Source organism: Pelophylax lessonae (genome assembly GCF_965119305.1).
Source record: "Pelophylax lessonae genome assembly, chromosome: 4".
NCBI lineage: Eukaryota > Metazoa > Chordata > Amphibia > Anura > Ranidae > Pelophylax > Pelophylax lessonae.
In genome coordinates, this window is record NC_138771.1 from 30,754,608 (window position 1) to 30,777,411 (window position 22,804).

Here is a 22,804-nt window from a genome sequence, read left to right on the forward strand (position 1 = left end):
GGGCCACGGGTAACGGCACCATATATACTAGCACGGTATATCCTGTGAGCACTCCTTTTCCCACAAATTCACTGCCACTATTTCAAGTAGTAGAACCTACAACAAACCCGTTTGTTTCTCAGCACTTTATGTTGTGGCACCTTGGCCCCCTACAGGTCCACATGAGTATGACATAAATGCACAGTGCACTTTTATGATCTTTTAAGGTTTTATGAGATTTTTGTTTTTGTTAGTCACTTGTCACTGTTTGCACAGCACAGGCATTTTTTGCACATTGTGGTAGCGCCGACATACCAACATCACTTGCACTTTATAATCTTAGAAGAAAACCCGTTAGGGTCTGCAAAAGACTTGAGACTTGGGCGGAGGTTCACCTTCCAGCAGGACAACGGAGCTACAATGGAATGGTTTAGATCAAAGCATATTCATGTGTTAGAATGGCCCAGTCAAAGTCCAGACCTAAATCCAATTGAGAATCTGTGGCAAACCTTGAAAATTGCTGTTCACAGACGCTCTCCATCCAATCTGACAGAGCTTGAGCTATTTTGCAAAGAAGAATGGGTAAAAATGTTACTCTCTAGATGTGCAAAGCTGGTAGAGACATCCACAAAAAGACTTGCAGCTGTAATTGCAGGGAAAGGCGGTTCTACAAAGTATTGACTCGGGGGGGGGGGGGGGGGCTGGGTGAATACAAATGCAGCCACACTTTTCACACATTTATTTGTAAAAAATTTTGAAAACCATTTATCATTTTCCTTCCACTTCACAATTATGTGGCACTTTGTGTCGGTCTATCAAATAAAATCCCAATAAAAAACATTTATGTTTTTGGCTGTAACATGACAACATGTGGAAAATGTCAAGGGGTATGAATACTTTTTGAAGGTACTGTATATAGTGATAAATATGGAGCACTTTCACTTTTTTTCAACACTAAGTGCCGGTTCACATGTGTGCGATCACAGAGATCGCATGTAATTCAGAGCGCACTGCTCCTAAAATTACACGCGATCTCTATACGGTGCAAAATCAGCCATACAGTTTGTATGGGTGAATTCGCACCGCAATCGCACTGAAACACGCACAGGACCCTTTTTTTGGTCCGCAGCAGAATCGGATCGCATGGTGGTTCACACTAGTGCGATCCGATTCTGTGCGAAGTTTCAGATCGCACTGCGATATGTGATCTGATCTGGGGGTGTCGTTAACTTTTAATTGACACCCTCAGCGTATCGCATATGGCAGTGTGAACTGCCAGGGGCGCGGATGCGATGCGGGAACAGGCTGTATATTCGCAGCGTTCCCGCATCGCACAAATGTGAACCAGCACTTAGGGCTCTTTTACACTTGTGGGGGAGTGCGGTGCCCTTTGAGGAGAGATCCATGTTTTGATCACTTTTCAGTGGGCATTTAACAGGAGGTTAAGCAGCGTTATATCACATCATGATTCAACCCTATAATGCTGCACTGCCACGTCGCAAGTGCGTGCATTTCACGCAGTTGCAGTGCAGCCCCATTGAACTCAGTGGGGCAAGTTTGACAAGCAGTTCCAAGGGAATTCTTTCTATCCCAGTGGGGATTTTACATTAAACTCGCGCTCTGCAACCATCAGAGCCACGTTTGCCGCAGGGTTGCATTGCAGTCCCATTGACTTCAACGGGTGAGTTTGACATTCTAAGTAAAATTGCGGCACCAGAAAGGGAAGCATGGTAGCTACACTGAACTTTGATACTATCTCCTATTGTGGAGATTTGTAAAGTGCTATTCACCCTTTTTTTCTTTTTTTTTTTTATATGTTTATTTTCTGTGCTGATCCTGTTTGCACTGTGTGTAAATTAGCACATACTGTATATGTTAAATGGATTTTTATTTATTTATTTTTTATGTTTGATGATTATTTACAAATGATTTATGATATTAGATTTTTTTTGTTGGTGGTTTGACATTTATTATTATTCTCTGTATTACCTCACCGGATTGAGCGCCGTCCATACTTGCCAACTGTCCAGTTTTTGCCGGGACAGTGCCGGCAAATAGGAGCCTGTCCCGGGTTATTTACTTTGTCCCGGCAATGTACTTATTTACACTTTGCACTTTATATTTACATATTACATTTTTTGTATGGTCACACCTGAGCACATTAGACACTCTAAAACTGCAGGGAATTGTGATGAGAATTTTAAACTTTAGGCAGAAGTAGTGCAGCTGAATGGGAGAATTATTCCAACTCTGCTACTTTAGCCTCAAGTTTAAAACTCCCTTTTTTAATTTCCTGTAATTCTCTCTTTATTGAGTAGACCCTATAATCTGATTATAAGTAGGCAGAGATTATTTATGTGGAGTGGGCGAGGCTTCAGGAAAGTGGGTGTGGTAGTAAGTAATTGATAGCTGTGCTGCAAAGTGTCCCTGGAAATTTCTTTCAAATGTTGGCAACTATGCCACTGTAATTTTCTGAAAATGCAATACAATATGGCTACCTGGAGGTGTTCTGTACACAGAATGTATACTGACCACACCCCAGAAACATAATTTCCTGCTTGTGTGATTGGCTCACCAATTTTCCCAGAAGTCTGCACTAAGATACAAGTCAGATTTCTGGCATCCCCTGCAACAAAAATGTAATTTTTGGTGAGATACTCCCAATAGGAACACGTCTAAAGGGATGCAGGCCCAGCAGATATCCTCATTAGTGTCCTGCAGATGCACAGCTGATAGATAATTATAAAACCACTCCCATTAGACCCACTGAGCACAGAGGCACAGAAGAGCACATAGGATTTCTTCAGAATAACAAAAGGTAGAAATCTGCAACAAAGTTTGTTATAATCCTTGCAATGTACAGAGATCACCCAGAGGTGATTTTTTTTTTTTCTCAACGGAAGTGGAGTTACTCTTTAAGTTTACAGTGCCTTAAGTACTTTGTCTATTACACATCTATCGGTAATTGCTTCTTCTGAGGGGTTAATCCTAGCTCACAATAGCATATAGTTCCATTTGCTGCTTCAATGTCTGCAGATGGATGTGTGGATGGCCACTGATAGTGTATTAATGCTAATGTCCTTGCCAATACTTCCAGATACCGTATTTATCGGCGTACAACACGCACCGGCGTATAACACGCATCTCAATTTTACGAGGGAAATTTCAGGAAAAAAAGTTTAAATATGAAATAAACAGCTTTGAACTCAGAACTTTTTTTTTTTAAATCAAATGCAGCCTCACCAGTGCCCATGAATGCAGCCTCGCCAGCGCAGTGTCAGTTATTGCAGCCTCGCCAGCACAGTGTCATAATTGCAGCCTCTCCAGCGCAGTGTCATAATTGCAGCCTCGCCAGCGCAGTGTCAGTTATTGCAGCCTCGCCAGCGCAGTGTCATAATTGCAGCCTCGGCAGTGCAGTGTCATAATTGAAGCTTCGCCAGCGCGATATCATTTTTGCAGCCTCGCCAGCGCAGTGTCATAATTGCAGCCTCGCCAGCGCAGTGTCAGTTATTGCAGCCTCGCCAGCACAGTGTCATAATTGCAGCATCTCCAGAGCAGTGTCATAATTGCAGCCTCGGCAGTGCAGTGTCATAATTGAAGCCTCGCCAGCGCGATATCATTTTTGCAGCCTCGCCAGAGCAGTGTCATAATTGCAGCCTCGCCAGCGCAGTGTCAGTTATTGCAGCCTTGCCAGCACAGTGTCATAATTGCAGCATCTCCAGAGCAGTGTCATAATTGCAGCCTCGCCAGCACAGTGTCAGTTATTGCAGCCTCGCCAGCACAGTGTCATAATTGCAGCCTCGCCAGCGCAGCGTCATAATTGCAGCCTCGGCAGTGCAGTGTCATAATTGCAGCCTCGCCAGAGCGATGTCATTTCTGCAGCCTCGCCAGAGCAGTGTCATTATTGCAGCCTCGCCAGCGCAGTGTCATAATTGCAGCCTCGCCAGAGCAGTGTCATTATTGCAGCCTCGCCAGAGCAGTGTCATAATTGCAGCCTCGCCAGCGCAGTGTCATAATTGTAGCCTCGCCAGCGCAATGTCATTTTTGCAGCCTTGCCAGAGCAGTGTAATTTTTGCAGCCTCGCCAGCGCAGTGTCATAATTGCAGCCTCGCCAGCGCAGCGTCATAATTGCAGCCTCGGCAGTGCAGTGTCATAATTGCAGCCTCGTCAGAGCGATGTCATTTTTGCAGCCTCGCCAGAGCAGTGTCATTATTGCAGCCTCGCCAGCGCAGTGTCATAATTGCAGCCTCGCCAGAGCAGTGTCATTATTGCAGCCTCGCCAGAGCAGTGTCATAATTGCAGCCTCGCCAGAGCAGTGTCATAATTGTAGCCTCGCCAGCGCAATGTCATTTTTGCAGCCTCGCCAGAGCAGTGTAATTTTTGCAGCCTCGCCAGCGCAGTGTCATTATTGCAGCCTCGCCAGCGCAGTGTCATTATTGCAGCCTCGCCAGCGCCATTACACAGAGCGGGGGCGGGCTGGGCCAAAGAGGAGGGAGGACGAGCGGCCGCTGTCATCTGAAGTCCTGGCGCCTATGATAAATGTCACACGTCCCGGCCACTCTGCTGTATATCATAAGAGGCGGGACTTCCTATGACAGCGACCCTGGGATTTTTTTTTTTTTTTTTAGATATCGACGTATAACATGCACTGCAGCTTTGCCCTCCATTTTTAGGAGGAAAAAGTGCGTGTTATACACCAATAAATACAGTATTTATTATGACTACAAACCTGCAGCTCATATCCTGAGCCACAAGCTTACCCAGAGACCGGCCATGATCACTAAGATGAGGGTCAGGTAGGTATACTATCCTAAAAAACAAAAAACAAAAAAAAAGAGTGCGGTGGCAGTATGGATGGTAAAACTCTTCAGCCCTTAATACCAGCACCACTTCCCAAAGGAAAAGAGGCAACTTGTTCAAACTGACTGGGTTGATCTCTAGTCACTAACGCTGAGGTACTAAGCTAATTAAACAGCTAAGTTTGTTTAAAGGGTACCTCTGCCTCAAAAAGCAGAGGGCCAAGGAGCTTTCATCAGATTGGCCAGATGTGTCTTCAAGCTAGCAGTAGGATGCAAGATCCTTTCTGTAAAGCCCAGCTTTACTTCAGAGGCAGTTGGCCAAGGAATCTTCCTCGGACTAGCCAGAAGTGCCAGTCTGCCAGGGGATGATGCAATATCCTTCGCACAGGCATGGGAACAGCAATATGGATTTGGAAATGAAGGTTTATTCTATCATTAGGTAGTGTTATGTGGCCTGCATGGGAGTATACTTCAGTAGCCAAGGCTATATGGTTCTCAGCAGAAGAGCTGAAGGCAAACTGGGCCAATATTAAGTCTCTTTGGTGAGTGATCCCTGAGTGAAATTAAAGCGACCAGCAATGCAGTACAACCACTATAGATGCAGTACGCTTTTCCTCTAGTATTCTGTGTGGTTAGTCAAGCCCTATGGCTTAACCCACTGACTGCATATACCTCTTCTAAAGTGAATTGACTGCTATTCGAGATGGAATCAGTGATGTCTAGATTTGGGACTAATGCCTAATGCATCGTACACACGCAACGATTATCGGCCGACCGATTGGCCGTCTTTTGTCCAGTGTTGTTGTGTTGGTTGAAATGTGCTCTAGACTGCACACGAATTTTCTCAGCCAACAAAAATCTACTTCAGAAGTGATGTCATGTGCTGGTTTACTTTCCGTGTGTTTTTTCTTCTCTGAGCATGCCCAGTCTTGCCCATCAGATTTTTGTCTGCCGAAATCTGTACTGACTGACGGAAAATCGGCCGTTGTGTTGACGGCCAACAAAAATTTTATAGCCTGCACACCAGATTTTATTCGGCCGAAAAGTCTGAGTCGGTTGTCGAAAGCATCATACTAACAAGCCGAAAATCGGCCGATCGGACGTTGGCCGAAAATTTCCGGCCAATAATCGATGCGTGTGTACGGGGCTTTAGGCTTGTCACCTAGGCCCAGAACAAAGAGTTGGTGGCAGGGCCTAAGAAGAGCTATAGAAGAGATTGAAAGATCCATGATTTCTTTGGTCGCCTAAATCAAAGTCTGCTCCTCCCTAGGATCAGCAAAGTTCCTTTCACTCAAATTTGTCCAGTAGGTGGTATTTCAGGAATTATCACAAATTTGGGCAGAGGAGGCTCAGGATCAGTGGGGCCTGTGCAGTAAGGACGTCATTGGAATTTCCTTTCCACTTCTCCAACTCCTCTAATTCCCACTATGGTTCTTTAAAGCAATCAAAACGTTAAGCAAATGCTACCAAATCTTGTTCCAACAGTGAGCCATCAGTCAATTGTTTTTAGCCAAAAAGCAGATTGAGGCAGGAAATGGAATGAAGAATCAAAATCCAAAACTTCATATGGTGTCATTGAGAGCAATCACTCAAACCATCAGATAAAGCAGCTGTAGTTTTTCTCTAGATCTAGCTGATGTGTACATATGCTTTTTTTGTACACCCAAGCTTCTAAGAGTTTAATTTCAGGTTCATTCAACAAACTTTCCACATACTCAAGACATTTTCCAGAACATTGCTTCCAGTAGTGGCCATCTTACGGAAGCAAGAGCTGCAGGTTCCATAACTAGTCAACATCCTCCGGGTCCTGGCAAATTCTGATTCAGACTCAGATCAAATTTGGACAGATCATCAGCTGGGGATGGCCAAATCATCTCATTATAATATTTACATTTTGGGCACTCAGGAGAATACTGTAGAGTTGCCCTCAGAGTAGGTGACAGTATTAGGTTATCACTTGGGGCAAGTCATAGCTCTATCCCATCTGTTTATATCCCATGGTCTCAAAAGGAATCAGTAATCCATGCAGTTGGTTGGGCTCCCTGGAAGATTAACCACTTTGCCGCTGCTTACTAGAGCTCTACTGCGGCAAAGTGGCTCTTGTAGACCTACGTCGGCAGACACTCCCCCTTCTCGGCGGCGCACGCGCGCCGCCGGAGGCTCGCTCCCGCTGTATTCAGACCTACGTCGGCAGACACTCCCCCTTCTCGGAGGCGCGCGCGCGCCGCCGGAGGCTCGCTCCCTCTGTATTCAGTCACAGCGGGAGTCGGGCCAGGGGAGGAGCAGCGGCGATCGCCGCTGCTCTTCCCCGATCGTCGGGGAATCGAGTCTGGAGATCCGCCTGCTTGTGTAAACAAAGCGGACAGATCTCCTAAGTGACAGGCAGGGTCAGATTGCAGGGTTCAGCATAGCTGAACCTGCGATCTGTCCTTGTGTCAATCAGTCACCTCCCCCCACACATGTTAGTAAGCACCAGGCATACATTAACCCCTCCCTCTCCAATAAAAATTAACCCCTTCCCTGCCAGTGTCATTTTTACAGTAACAGTGCATATGTATAGCACTGATTACTGTAGTAATGTCACTGGTAACCCCAAAAGTGTCAAAAATGTCAGTCAAGGGTCCGATCTGTCCGCCGCAATGTCGCAGTCCTGCAAAAAAAATCGCAGATCGCCGCCATTACTCGTTAAAAAAAAAAAACACCAAAAATGACAAAAATCTTTCCCTTAGTTAGTAAACGCAATAACTTTTGCGCAAACCAATCAAAATACGCTTATTGCTATTTTTTTTACCAAAAATATGTAGCAGAAAACAAATTGGCCTAAAATGATAAAAAATTTTGATTTTTACATTTTTTTGGGGGGAATTTCATATAAATAAATGTGAAAAATATTGTTATTTTTTCAAAATTGTCGCTCTTTTTTTGTTTATAGCGCAAAAAGTAAAAATTGCACAGATGATCAAATACCACCAAAAGAAAGCTCTGTTTGTGGAAAAAAAGGACATAAATTTTGTTTGGGTACAGCGTCGCACGACGGCGCAATTGTCAGTTAAAGTCGCACAGTGCCGAATCGCAAAAAGTGGCCCAGACGTAAGACAGCAAAATCCTCCGGTGGTAAAGTGGTTAAGAACAGTATAATCTGACCTTCTAAGGTAATGGAAGATTTGCTTCCTATTCCAGAGAAGATGACCCCACATATGAGACAAGTCCTGTTGGTGATGGCTAAAGATAGTTAATTTTTTCATCAGCTTCCTGGTATACCAATCGTCACAATTTATTCACTTTCTTGGTATTCACCTCAGTGACCTCCTAGCTCAAGCTCAGTGACAGATGCCAAATTTAGGATAACATGTCTAACATCAGGGGTGCAGTGATTCCCAAGCGTTGAAGTAGTTTAAGCAATACAGCCTAGGAGGCCTCAGTTATGCTCCAAACAGACAGCAATGGTAATCTCCTATCTTCATGGCAATAAGGAATACAATATTGTTAAACGTATGTCAAAGGCAGTGGCGTAGTGTGGGTTGTCAGCGCCCGGGGCAAGGTAAGTAATTTGCGCCCCTACACAAACCTACTAGACCATTACACTATACTGACACCTACATTAACACCTACACTGACCTAGCTGACCACTACAGAGACCTACCTTATTCCTACACTGACCCCCCCCTACATTTCCACATACACTGACCCCCCCTACACTGACACCTATACTGACCCTCCTACATTGACCCACCTCCCCCCCTCCCATATAAACTTCCCTGGGCCCCCGGGGGCAGGCAGCACATCACTTACCATGTTCTGTGTCCAAACACTGGCGGGGAGACAGCGTGTCGGCGGCCGGCCCAGACAGCAGGTGGAGACTCCGGAAGCGGTGCTGCACATGCACCGAGCCACAGAGTATCTTCACCTATGACCAGCCCCGCCCCCTGGCTGCACGTGACCCCTTCAGCGGTCCGCCGCTCGTCCTGCACAAAGTTAGTCACGGATCAAAGAGGAGGAGTGCGGGAGTGCGGGCCGCTGGACACTTTGATCCCACGGATGGCGGGCGTAGAATGCGCCCCCCTAAATGTTGCGCCCGGTGCCAGTGGCCCCCCCAGCACCCCCCACGCTACGCCACTGGTCAAAGGTATCCCCCATTCAGGTTTGCCAACAGTAGAACCTGTCTCATCCCATCATTCTTTGTATTCTGGCTTCCCAGAACTTACGGTCAGACACTGTAAGATACAAAGTCTCAGATGTAAAATGTATGTGAGTTAGGGACCTTAGATTGTAAGCTCCTTGAGGGCAGGGACTGATGTGAATGTGCAATGTATATGTAAAGCGCTGCGTAAATTCACAGCGCTATATAAGTACCTGAAATAATAATAATAATAATAAAGAGTGTGTCCCTAGCCCAACAAGCAGTTCAATGAATCTCAACCTGACAGTAACCTCTATGGTCATAAAGGGAAGTTATTCCTGCAAGAAGGAGCTTCCCAGAAGTTAAAGCAGTGGATCTACTAACATCCAGTTGGGTAGGCTGGTTAGCAGAGTTGTATAAAGTACTCGAAACCCATACTTGAGTAAAAGTACAAGTGCTTGATCAAAAAGTGACTTAAGTGGAAGTGCTCGATCAAAAAGTGACTTGAGTAGAAGTACTAAAGTATTCAACATTTTTTGTACTTAAGTATTGCAAGTAGTTTTTAAAAAAAAAATTGCTACTCTTTAACTTTAATGGCATCAATACTGAGTTAGCCCACCCTTTGCAGCTATACCAGCTTCAATAGAACAATAGCTGTGGCGCTAAACCCTATAAGATTGTCCCAAATAAATGAGCAAAAAGCAGTCCTTAGGAATGTGTCTCCACACTGAAGAAAGATGAAGTAACCTCAGAGTCGAAGAACCGCCACCAAAAAGCACTCCAATATCACTACTGCTTACCAACTGTAGTTGACCCCCATGACAGAGATCACATAAGCCCAGAAAACAGGTTTGGAACGAAAACTCCCACTCTCTGATCCCGGACTGGCAAACTCAATAGATGGTGTGATATGGAATGAAAAAGAGCAGGGACACTCACATAGCGCAGACTGCTTTAAAATTTATTCCCACATATAAAAATCACACTTACAGAGTATAAAAGATAGTCTCGCATCTCTGGTCAGTGCATGTGAACCTCCCCGCGATGTTCCCCGGCGTCTCTCGCATTGACAACCAAAAAGATGTCCGCCACGTCTCCTCCACGCCACAGCACGCGTCACCAAGAGCGCCACCCGACGCACGTTTCGTCATCAAAAGACGTCGTCCAGGGGTGGACTATATTTAGTGTGGCTGCTTCCCTTTTTCATGTTATTATTGATTATCATTTTTTATCTTTAGCGCAGCAATATTGTGTTTTTATACCAGCTTCAACTCAACTCTTCTGGGAAGGCTGTCCACAAGGTATAGGAGTGTGTCTATGGGAATGTTTAACCATTCTTCCTGTAGTGCATTTGTGGGGCCAGGCACTGTTGTTTGACGAGAAGGTCTGGCTCACAGTCTCTGCTCTAATTCATACCAAAGGTGTTCTATCGGGTTGAGGTCAGGAATCTGTGCAGGCCAGTCAAGTTCCTCCACCCCAACCAAACTCATCCATGTCTTTATGGACCTTGCTTTGTGCACTGGTGCACAGTCATGTTGGTAAAGGAAGGGGCCATCCCCAAACTGTTCTCACAAAGTTGGGAGCATGAAATTGTCCAAAATGTATTGGTATGCTGACGCTTTAAGAGTTCACTTCCCTGGAACTAAGCCCAACCCCTGAAAAGCAACCCCACAGCATAATCCCTCCTCCACCAAATGATTTGGACCAGTGCACAAAGCAAGGTCCATAAAGACATGGATCAGCGAGTTAGAGGTGGAGTAATTTTACTGGTCCATAACTACACTGAATTCTCCTGACTCCATCCTTGGGATCTCCTCCACTACTTCCATCCAGTTCAGTAAGTGAGCACTGGTTTTTACTTTTCAAACCAATTATTTCCAGGTTGTCTGGTTCCTTTTCCACCCAGTCATGTATGACCTGCACTTATTGCTCTTCCTTTATAGCTCCAGGCCTATCCATACTCTTGTCTTTCTGCACAATTCAACAATATTTACCATTGCTCATGGCTGTAGGGGTTCGCCGGAGGTGTAACTAGAACCCTCAGGGCCCCAGTGCAAGAAACCATGAAGGGCCCCCCTGCCTGCCGAGGCCTTTTCCATTGGCCCCAGGGCCATTTCCACCAGTCCTGGGGCCCTTGCCTCTAAGCCTGGGGCCCCTCCCTCCAGGACCAGGGCCCTTCCCACTGATTCCGGGGCCCTTTACTCCCATCGCGGGGGACTTCTTAACCACTTAAGCCCCGGAGGATTTGGCTGCTCAATGACCAGGCCCTATTTTGCGATTCGGCACTGCGTGACTTTAACGGACAATTGCGTGGTCGTGAGACGCTGTACCCAAATTAAATTGACGTCCATTTTTTCCCAAAAACAGAGCTTTCTTTTGGTGGTATTTGATCACCTGTGCGATTTTTACGTTTTGTGCTATAAACAAAAAAAGCAACAATTTTGAAAAGATAACAATATTTTCACATTTTTTTTATATAAAATTCCCCCCAAAAAATGTAAAAATTAAAATTTTCTAACATTTTAGGCCAATTTGTTTTCTACTACATATGTTTGGTAAAAAAAAATCACAATAAGCGTATTTTGATTGGTTTGCGCAAAAGTTATTGCGTTTACTAACTAAGGGAAAGATTTTTGTCATTTTTATTGTTTTTTTTTTTAACGAGTAATGGCGGCGATCTGCGATTTTTTTTTTTTTTTTGCTGGACTGCGACATTGCGGCGGACAGATCGGACCCCTAACTGACATTTTTGACACTTTTGGGGGTACCAGTGACTTTACTACAGTAATCAGTGCTCTACATATGCACTGTTACTGAAAAAATGACACTGGCAGGGACGGGGTTAACTTTATTAGTGATCAAGGGGTTAAGTGTGTCCCTAGGGGCGTGCTTCTAACTGTAAAGGGGCGTGGCTAGTGATTTAACCACAGAGACATACGATCCTACATAGCAGGATCGTATGATCTCTGCAGTCAGATTAGGGAGAATGACAGGCGGCTTTGTTTACATCAGCCGCCTGCTTTTCTCCCTCTGCACCGGGGGATCGCGGGTGGCCGGCGGACATCGGAGCCGCCGGTCACTCGCGTGGACATGTCAGGGAATGAGCGGCAGTCAGCCCCATATAGGCAAAGTGACGTAGTACTACGTCACTCGGCTACAAGCCTCTATTGGGCAAGCGCGCACCGCCGGGGGCGCGCTCCCACCCCTGGCGGTGCGCGCTTGCCCCCTAGAGGCTCGTAGGCGAGTGACGTAGTACTACGTCACTTTGCCTATATGGGGCTGACTGCCGCCGTAAATAGTGGTGCGGCGGTCGGCAAGTGGTTAAGCCACAGTTCACACCTATCATATGACACATAAATCATATGACAAGTCAAAACACAATGGGTGCCATCTTAATCAAGCCGCAGTGACAAAAAAAGGTTTCTGCACTACTTTTCTTTGACTTTGATGCATTTTGAGTGCCCTAGACTGCAATTTTAAATCTCAAAAATCGCAAGCATGTTGCAAGGAAGATGAAAGAAAACCTCAAGCAAGTCACATGACTTTGGGGTCGCAGCAGTGAAGTGGGACCCTTTCACAGTGGCGGAACACCAGGACCCGGTCACAAGTGTGACCTTTGCAACCCTGGTAGTTTTGCCACTGGGGTTTGCCTTACCTTGGAAACACTACAGATTGATGGCCTTGGCTTGAACAAATTGCCATTTTCCCTGTCTTTTCTCTATAACTCTTGAACTCAAATTCAGAAGACGAGCCCTCTCTTCGCACAATATTCATGTTGCTCTTACGCAGGTTATTATTTCATAGGCGACGGTCACCAATGTTGGCGAGATGTCTACACCTCACCTAAGTAATACAGAGAAATAATGTTTGACTCAAGCTCCCGGCATTAAAGTGCGGGTCATGCGACCTTTACTAAAATATGTCATTACCTAATGCTTTTCCAATCCATTTGCTGAAATTTATTTGCCCGCGTTTCGACACAGGAAGTGAAGAATGCGAATATATCTTCCCCAAACAAGCCCATTCTCTCCAACTTCCCTCAATAATCTCCATGCTTATCCAGTGATTAACTGTCAGCTTTATAACTGTTTCAAGGCAAATGTCTTAGAGATGATGTTTCATTTAGAGTAAATTCAGAAGTAATTATACGTTAAGTATAAGTCGATTAGTCAAGTTGCATGTTCAGCGATAAGGAGCAGGCACCCGGCAATCCCCGGCTTTCTTCTGGTGTCTGTTGCGAAGCAGCAAAACTGTTCTGTCAGCTCTGTCCGTACCACTTGCTTTCCTTAATTGTTAAGAAGAAAACTTGTCAAACGCGTTAACTGAGTTTTTATTGGAGAGGTTGTCGCTTGACAACGCACCCTGACGTCGCGGCCAGAGTGGAATGGGGTTACTAATTGATGCCGTACGACGACTGGTCCCTTAACCCTGCAGATGCCAGGCAGCTTTATTTATTTCTCGTAACTGCATTCATTCATAGCAAGGAAAATCAGGAATAAGAGGCTGGAACCCGCACTGCAGGATCGGGGCCAGAACACCAGAACTAACGAGAACTGGAGATGGGGGATACAAAAAAAAAAAACATTTTGTTTTTAACATTGTGGCTAATTTATGTAAAATAATTAACATGGCTGAGAGAGATATCACTGCTGGTGTATGGAGAGGGAGTGGAAGATTGTCTGTCTGTCTGTCTGTCTATACTATATTGTCAAAAGTATTGGGACGCCTGCCTTTACACGCACATGAACTTTAATGGCATCCCAGTCTAAAGGCCCGTACACACGATACGAAAATTGGAAGGAAAATTTTGTCCAGCGAACGATCTAACGATTTTCGGATTGTTACTACGGTACTTTCGATAGCCGATTACAAATTTTCAGACGACAAAAACTCGATGTAACATTTTTATCGTATGTCAACGCAACGTCCGATTTTTGTTTAACCACTTAAGCCCTGGAGGATTTGGCTGCTCAAAGACCAGGCCCTATTTTGCGTTTCGGCACTGTGTGATTTTAACGGACAATTGCACGGTGGTGCGACGCTGTAATAAAATGAAATTGACGTCCTTCTTTTCCCACAAACAGAGCTTTCTTTTTGTGGTATTTGATCACCTGTGCGATTTTTATTTTTTTGCGCTATAAACAAAAATAGAGCGACGATTTTGAAAAAATAACAATATTTTTCACATTTTTTTAATATGAAATTCTCAAAAAAAAAATGTAAAAATCAAAATTATTTAACATTTTAGGCCAATTTGTTTTCTGCTACATATTTTTGGTAAAAAAAAATCGCAATAAGCATATTTTGTTTGATTTGTGCAAAAGTTATTGCGTTTACTAACTACGGGAAAGATTTATGTCATTTTTATTGTTTTTTTTTTAACTAGTAATGGCAGCAATATGCATCTTATTTTTTTTTGCGGGACTGCGACATTGCAGTGGACAGATCGGACCCCTGACTGACATTTTTGACACTTTTGGGAGTACCAGTGACATTACTACAGTAATCAGTGCTATAAATATGCACTGTTACTGTCAAAATGACACTGGCAGGGAAGGGGTAACTTTATTGGTGATCAAGGGGTTAAGTGTGTCCCTAGGGGCGTGATTCTAACTGTCAGGGGGCGTGGCTTGTTAGATCATCACAGAGACATGCGATCCTATATTGCAGGATCGCATTGCCGCTGTGATGATCTAAGGGAGGATGACAGAAGGCTGTGTTTACATCAGCCATCTGCCTTTCTCCCTCTCCTGCAGGAGATTGCGAGTGGCCAGCGGACATCAGAGCCGCCGGTCACACGTGTGGGGATGGCAGGGAACGAGCGGGGGCGGGAGCACGCCGCCGGCGGAGCGCGCTTGCCCCCTACAGGCTCGTGGGCGAACGACGTACCGGTACGTCACTTTGCCTGTAGGGGGCTGACTGCCGCAGTTTATAGTCGTGCGGCAGTCAGCAAGTGGTTAATTAGCACAGTTTTCGTCCGAAAAAAATCGTAAGAGCAAGACTAGGCATGCTCAGAAACGAAAGAACACATACAACACAATTCAACACATGACATCACTTCTGAAGTAGAATTCTGTCGTACGAGAATTTTGGCATGAAAGTAACCTCTTCACTTTCCATATGAGACTAGCATGCAACAAACAACGGACGAAAGATTGTCCAATAATCTGATCGTGTGTACAAGGTTTAAGTCTGTAGAGTTCAATATTGAGTTGGCCCACCCTTTGCAGCTTTACCAGCTTCAACTCTTCTGGGAAGGCTGTCTACAAGGTTTAGGAGTGTGTCTATGGGAATGTTTGACCATTCTTCCAGAAGCACATTTGTGAGGTCAGGCACTGATGTTGGAGAGAAGACCTGGCTCGCAGCCTTCGCTCTAATTCATCCCAAAGGTGTTCTATCGGGTTGAGGTCAGGACTCTGTTTAGGCCAGTCCAGTTCCTCCACCCCAAACTCACTCATCCATGTCTTTATGGACCTTGCTTTGTGCACTGGTGTGCAGTCATGTTGGAACAGGAAGGGGCCATCCCCAAACTGTTCCCAAAAAGTTGGGAGCATGAAATTGTCCAAAATGTCTTGGTATGCTGACACCTTAAGAGTTCCCTTCACTGGAACTAAGGGGCCAAACCCAACCCCTAAAAAACAACCCCACACCATAATCCCCCCTCCACCAAAGGATTTGGACCAGTGCACAAAGCAAGGTCCATAAAGACATGGATGAGAGAGTTTGGGGTGGAGGAACTTAACTGGCCTACACAGAGTCCTGACCTCAACCCGATAGAACACCATTGGGATAAATTAGAGTGCAGACTGCGAGTCAGACCTTCTCTCCAACATCAGTGCCTAACCTCAGTAATGCCCTTTTGGAAGAATGGTCAAACATTCCCATAGACACTCCTAAACCTTGAAGACAGCCTTTCCAGAAGAGTTGAAGCTGTTATAGCTGCAAAGGGTGGGCCAACTCAATATTGAACCATACGGACTTAGACTGGGATGCCATTAAAGTTCATGTGTGTGTGTAAAGTCAGGTGCCCCGATAGTTTTGACAATATAGTATAGACAGACAGACACTCTTATCTATCTATCTATCTATCTATCTATCTATCTATCTATCTATCTATCTATCTATCTATCTATCTATCTATCTATCTATCTATCTATCTATCTATCTATCTATCTATCTATCTATCTATCTATCTATCTATCTATCTATCTATCTATCTATCTATCTCAGTTGCACAATTACACTCACATCCACTCACTTGCTCACTCACACATACTCGCTTATTCATTTCTTACACATTTACTCACACACACATTCACTTACTTGCTCATTCATTCACTTTATCCATCAATCACACATTTGCTCATTACCTTTTTCACTTAATCACATATTCACTTGCTTGCTCACTCATTCATTCACTTAATCAATTAATCAATCAATTGATCAACCACATTTACTCACTCACCTTCTTATACATTTCTTATACATTCACTCATCCACATTCACCCAATCACTCACACATTTACTTACCTGTTCACCCATTTACGAAATTGGTCTGCAAAACCCAGTGGGATTTGTCGAATCGGATCATATGGGTGTGAACACCCATGCGATCCGATTCTGGTGCGGACAAAAAAAGGGTCCTGCACGTGTTTGGTGTGAATGCGGTGCGATTTGAGCCATACAAATCCATGGCTCAAATCTCACCCCAGAGACACTGCGCATGTAATTTGCACAGGAAGGCGCTGCGATTCCTGTGCTAATTACATGCGGTGTTCCGCATCGCAGCAGTGTGAATCGAACTTTACTCAATCATACATTCACCTGCACAATCTTACTTACATATGCACTTGCGCACACATACACACACATATTCATTCTCTTGCTATGAAATGTTCCTCTTTGTTCCATAAACAGATTCCTGTGTCCCCATCCCTCCATCTGCAATGAATATTCTCATTGTAGTTGGAATCTTCCTGTAAGAAGTGCGTCTCTGATATTCAGTGTTGGATTGCAGCTGACGTGTCTTCAGACGACGGGGTGCCAGAGGACGAGGACTCACTTAGCATACCCGATGTGGTGAATGTGTCGGTTTACAGGCCGGCACCTTTCATCTGATGGAGACTCTGGGGGTGACTTGTCAGCAGTGGACTCCCCGGCTCCGTCCACCTGCTGTGGTCATTCTCCGGGTTCTCACTCTGCACGCCGCAAATTATTCAGAATCACAAAATACACTTCCGATGACTTCTCTGGCACACAAGGTGAATCTGCCTTATAGGGGGATTTACTAACACATCTATTCCATAAAGATTTCAAGTAGTCTTAGATTAGAAACACGCAGCAAGCATTGGTACACCATTACCCCTGGGGTTACATAGTTAGTCAGGTTGAAAAAAGACACAAGTCCATCTGGCTCAGCCAATAAAAAACAAAAAACAGTAATGAAAACCCAACCATACAATCCCATACACACAATCCTATACCCGCAGTTGATCCAGAGGAAGGCGAAAAAACCCCAGCAAAGCATGATCCAATTTGCTACTGCAGGGGAAAAAAATCCCTTCCTGATTCCCAGAGAGTCAATCGGATATTCCCTGGATCAACTTTACCTAAAAAAAAAAAACAGTAAGGAAAACCCAACCATACAATCCCATATACACAATCCTATACCCGCAGTTGATCCAGAGGAAGGCGAAAAAACCCCAGCAAAGCATTAACCTATTCGCTACAGCAGGGGAAAAAAAATTCCTTCCTGATCCCCCAAGAGGCAATTGGATTCCCTTGATCAACTTTACCTATAAATATTAGTTCCCATGTATATTAAGTACACCCAGGAAAGAATCCAGGCCTTTTTTTAAAGCAATCTAGTGAGCTGGCAAGAACCACCTCTGGAGGGAGTCTATTCCACATTTCCACTGCTCTTACTGTGAAGAAACCTTTCTGTATTTAGAGAGGAAATCTCTTTTCCTCTAGACGTAAAGAGTGCCCCCTTGTCCTCTGTGTTGACCTTAAAGAGATTGTAAACCCCCCCTTCATGACTTTTGCCTATAGGTAAGCCTATAATAAGACTTACCTATAGGTACTGTAAATATCTCCTAAACTTGCACCGTTTAGGAGATATTTACATTGCATGCAGCCGATGATGTCATCGGCGCATGCGCCCTGAAGGAAAAGCCACCCGGGCCATTCCTTCAGAGCCCTGTGCCGTGAACAGCAGCACCGCCTGCATGTGAGGCAGTGATGTCATCGCTCCTTCGGCCAATCAGATGGCCGGAGGACGCAAACATGTCAGCCGTCTCAGCCGGGAGCAGGCGGCACTGTGGGGCTTCGTTTTTAGGCAAGTATTTCATAATGAGCTAGTATGTGATGCTCATTATGCCTTTGTCATTCAGGTTTTTCTTTTTTCTGAGGTTTACAACCTCTTTAAAGTGAATAACTCAACACCAAGTTCCCTATATAGACCCGTTATGTATTTATACATGTTGATCATATCCCACCTTAATCTCCTCTTCTCAAGAGAGAATACATTTAGTTCCTCTAATCTTTCCTCATAGCTGAGCTCCTCCATGCCTCTTATCAGTTTGGTTGCCCTTCTCTGCACTTTCTCCAGTTCCCCGATATCCTTTTTAAAAACTGGTGCCCAAAACTGAACTGTATATTCCAGATGAGGTCTTACTAATGATTTGTACAGGGGCAAAATGATATCTCTCTCTCTGGAGTCCATGCCTCTGTTAGTACAAGAAAGGACTTTGCTCGCTTTGGAAACCGCAGCTTGGCATTGCATGCTATTATTAAGCTTATGATCTACCAGAACACCCAGATCCTTCTCCGCTATGGATTCCCCCAGTTCTACTCCCCCTAGTATGTATGATGCATGCCTATTCTTAGCCCCCAAGTGCATAACTTTACATTTATCAACATTAAACCTCATTTGCCACATAGTTGCCCAATGAAACAGTGCATTGAGGTCGGCTTGTAAGTTGGAGACATCCTGTAAGGACGTTATTCCACTGCAAAGCTTGGTGTCATCTGCAAAGACTGAAATTCTACTTTTATTTAATCCCAGACCCGATATCATTTATAAAGATATTAAAAAGTAAGGGTCCCAACACTGAACCTTGGGGTACACCACTGAGAATCTTAGACCATTCAGAGTAAGAATCATTAACCACTACTCTCTGAATTCTATCTTTTAGCCAATTTATATCCATTTACAAACCGATCTTTCCAAGCCTTATCCTTATAAGGGTTATCACACTGCACACAATGGTTGGGATTAGTGCATAACTATGCAGTACCAAGATATGCTTCATACTGCATAGCAGCAAAGGACAGCCCTGGGTGAATGTCACAAGCATTCACCCAGCCCTCATGAATTCTGACTGTACTAAGCCTAATTTATTGATTTGATATGGTCATCAACTTCATCTAGTGGTCATAAATCGGCATTTTCCTGATTGAGGTATTTCAGGGAAAATACCTCATTATGACCACTAGATGGAGATAACTATGATAGCTAAGCAGCTTGTTAAGCAATATACGGTCAAAATGTTTGAGCAGACCCCTTAGTGAACATGTATTCACTGTAAGTCTTGCAGGGACATTATCAAATCCTGTCACTATTTTTAGTTTTCATGAGTTTGAATGGTAGCCGAGGTAGTGAGAACCTAAAGGAGAACTCTGTTTCTCTACCCTGGGGTGCCATATCTGGGTTCCCTTGGGATGCCGCAAGCACAGGACCCAGTTTGTCCTGGGGTCAGCTACAGGCACCATAACACCCAAGGAAACTCTAGGGCCAACACGTACAGTGTCACTCGTTGATATGGTGGGTGACGGACGACTTGCCAGCAGCATAGAAATGCATGGCTCTCAGCTAGGGTAGGCGGTGTGTAGGGCCGTCCTCAGCATTCAGGAGAAGATGGAAGTCCACATCCTCTAGACTTTCACTTCCTGCCCTTTGCTAAGCTGATGGAGCCAAATGATAAGAGGGGGACTGTTTGATTAGGGAGCTCTGTAATGGGGGACTGTGTGATTAGGCGGGTCTGTGTGATTGGGGGCTCTGTAATGGCAGACTGTATGATTGGGGGGCTTTGTGATAGGGGGATTGTGTCACTGGGGGGCTCTGTGATAGGGGGACTGTGTCATTGGGGGGGCTCTTTATTAGGGGGAGCGTGTCTTGGGGGGCTCTGTGATAGGGTCTGTGTGATTGGGGGCTCTGTGATGGTGGACTGTATAATTGGGGGGCTCTGTGATAGGGGGTCTGTGTTATTAGGGGGCTCTCTAATGGCAGACTATATGATTGGGGGGCTCTGTGATAGGACTGTCATTGGGGGGGCTCTGTGATAGGAGACTGTGTGATTGGGGGTCTGTGTGATTGAGGGTCTGTTTGATTTGGGGGGTCTGTGTGATTGAGGGTCTGTTTGATTTGGGGGCTCTGTGATGGCGGACTGTATGATTGGAGAGCTCTGTGATAGGGGACTGTATGATTGGAGAGCTCTGTGATAGGGGACTGTGTGATTAGGGGCCCCCCATTAATGGGTGGCCTGTGCAATTGGTGGTCTTTCTAATGGCAGACTGTATGATTGGAGGGCTCTGTAATAGGGGACTGTGTGATTGGGGGACTCTGTGATAGGGGGTCTGTGTGATTAGGGGGCTCTCTAATGGCAGACTGTATGATTTGGGGGCTGTGTGATAGGACTGTGTCATTGGGGGGCTCTGTGATAGGGGAACTGTATCATTTGGGAACTCTGTGATGGCAGACTGTATGATTGGGGGCTCTGTGATAGGGGGTCAGTGTGATTGGGGGCTCTCTGATTGGGGGGGGGGGCTTTGTGTGATTGGGAGCTCTGTGATAGCAGACTGTATGATTGGAGGGCTCTGTGATAGGGGACTGTGTGATTAGGGGGCTTTGTGATAGAGGGCTCTCTAATGGCAGACTTTATGATTGGAGCACTCTATGATACGGGGACTGTGTCATTGAGGGGCTCTGTGATAGGGGACTGTGTCAATGGGGGGGCTCTGTGATAGGGGGACTGTGCCATTGGGGGGCTCTTTGCTAGGGAACTGTGTGAATGGGGGCTCTGTGATGGGGAACTGTATGATGGGGGGGGAGGTCTGTAATAAGGAACTGTGTGATAGGGGGGCTTCTTGATGGGAGACTGTGTAATTAGGGGACCCTGTAACAGTGGGCTGTGTGATGGGGGGGCTCTGTGAGGGACTGTGTGATTGGGGTGGCTCTGTGATGGGGACCTGTGTGAATAGGGGGCTCTGTGATGGCAGACTGTATGATTGGGGGCTCTGTGACTGGGGGTTGTGTGATGGGGTGGCTTTGTGATTGGGGACTGTTTGTTTGATTGGGAGCTCTGCGATGGGGAATCATGCCATTGGGGGCTCTGTGATGGGGAACCATGTCATTGGGGGCTCTGTGATGGGCGACTGTGTGATGGGGGTCTCTCTGATGGAGATAATCTGTGGTAATGGGGGGAACTCTGATGTATTAGGCCCTGTGATGAAGGACTGTGCAATTGGGGGTCTCTGTGATGAGGGACTGTGTGATAGGGAGCTCATTGATGGGGGACCCTGTGGTGATGGGGAGACTCTGATGTATGAGGTTCTGTAATTAGGACTGTGAGAATGAGAGGGGGGGGGGCACTGTGACGGAGGAATCTGTGTGACTTGGAGGATTTGTGATGGGAGACTGTGTGATTGGAGGGGGGGGGGCTTTCTAAATGGGGAGACTCTGTGTTGGGGAGCTTTTATCTACAGGGGGAGGGGGGGGGTCTCTGACTTGGAGGGACCCTGATGTGATGAGCAGGACCTCTAACATGATGGAGGACCTCTAATGTGAAGGGGGGACTCTGGAGTGATGGGGGATCTCTGATGTTGTGGGGGAACCTCTGATGTGAAGTCTCACACTGGATTACTGCACAGATCTGGAAGAAATACACAAAGCACACCAAGATTTAAGGAAGAACACATATGACTATAGTAGTAAATACTATTCGCTGATCCTGGAGTTTAGTTTTAACCAAAACAACAAATCCTGGGTACATTCCCTACTTTAACTATCTTTTATTTTTATTTTTATTTTTATTACATATTTTTACATGAATATATTTATGTCATAGTTTATAGACCTATTACAAACATCTGTCCTTAGTTTGTCTCCTTATTGCACATGTGACTGCTAGAATTAATGTTTAAAAAGCTGGCACGCCAAAGAAGAGTAGTTCCAACAATGGACACTAGATGGGGCTGGGGTACTGTCAAAGAGCAAGAAGACCCCTATCTGCTGCTTTCATTCAGTCTCTTTAAAAAAAAAAAAAGGAAAAAAAAAAAAAAACCTCAAACAAAATTCCTATTTGTTTTTCCTGTCTTTATATTTCATACTTATGTGGGAATCATAAGCTTTACGTTTATTTTATATGCTACAGATTTTTTTTTTTTGCTACTAAGCTATAGCAACAGGTAAAATTGTCAGATGAGCATTAAAAGTCTCATTCACTATTAGTGCAGTGCTATATACAGTAGGTGACATATAAAGTACTTAGCTTACAACATCTCTGCAGCGACCATTGTGTACCTAACCATATTCTTAAAGTAAGTAGCTTTTACACCTAAAAAACAAAAAAACTGTCCTATGGATAAGTGGATCATCTGCTTATTTTATTATTCCTCACCAGCAGCTTCCAGTTCTGATCAAGTAATTCTCTTTTCATATATCCATTCGGCAACACTGTACTAAATTAGCAAAAGCAGGTTAAACCTTATAAAATTAAATGTAGATTATTTATATTGCATATTTTCTGCTCTCAGATGTTCATGATTATTTTTTTTTTTAAATTTTTTTTATTATTTTATTTATATAGTATAGTCTTACACAGGACACAACAAGTATACAATTACC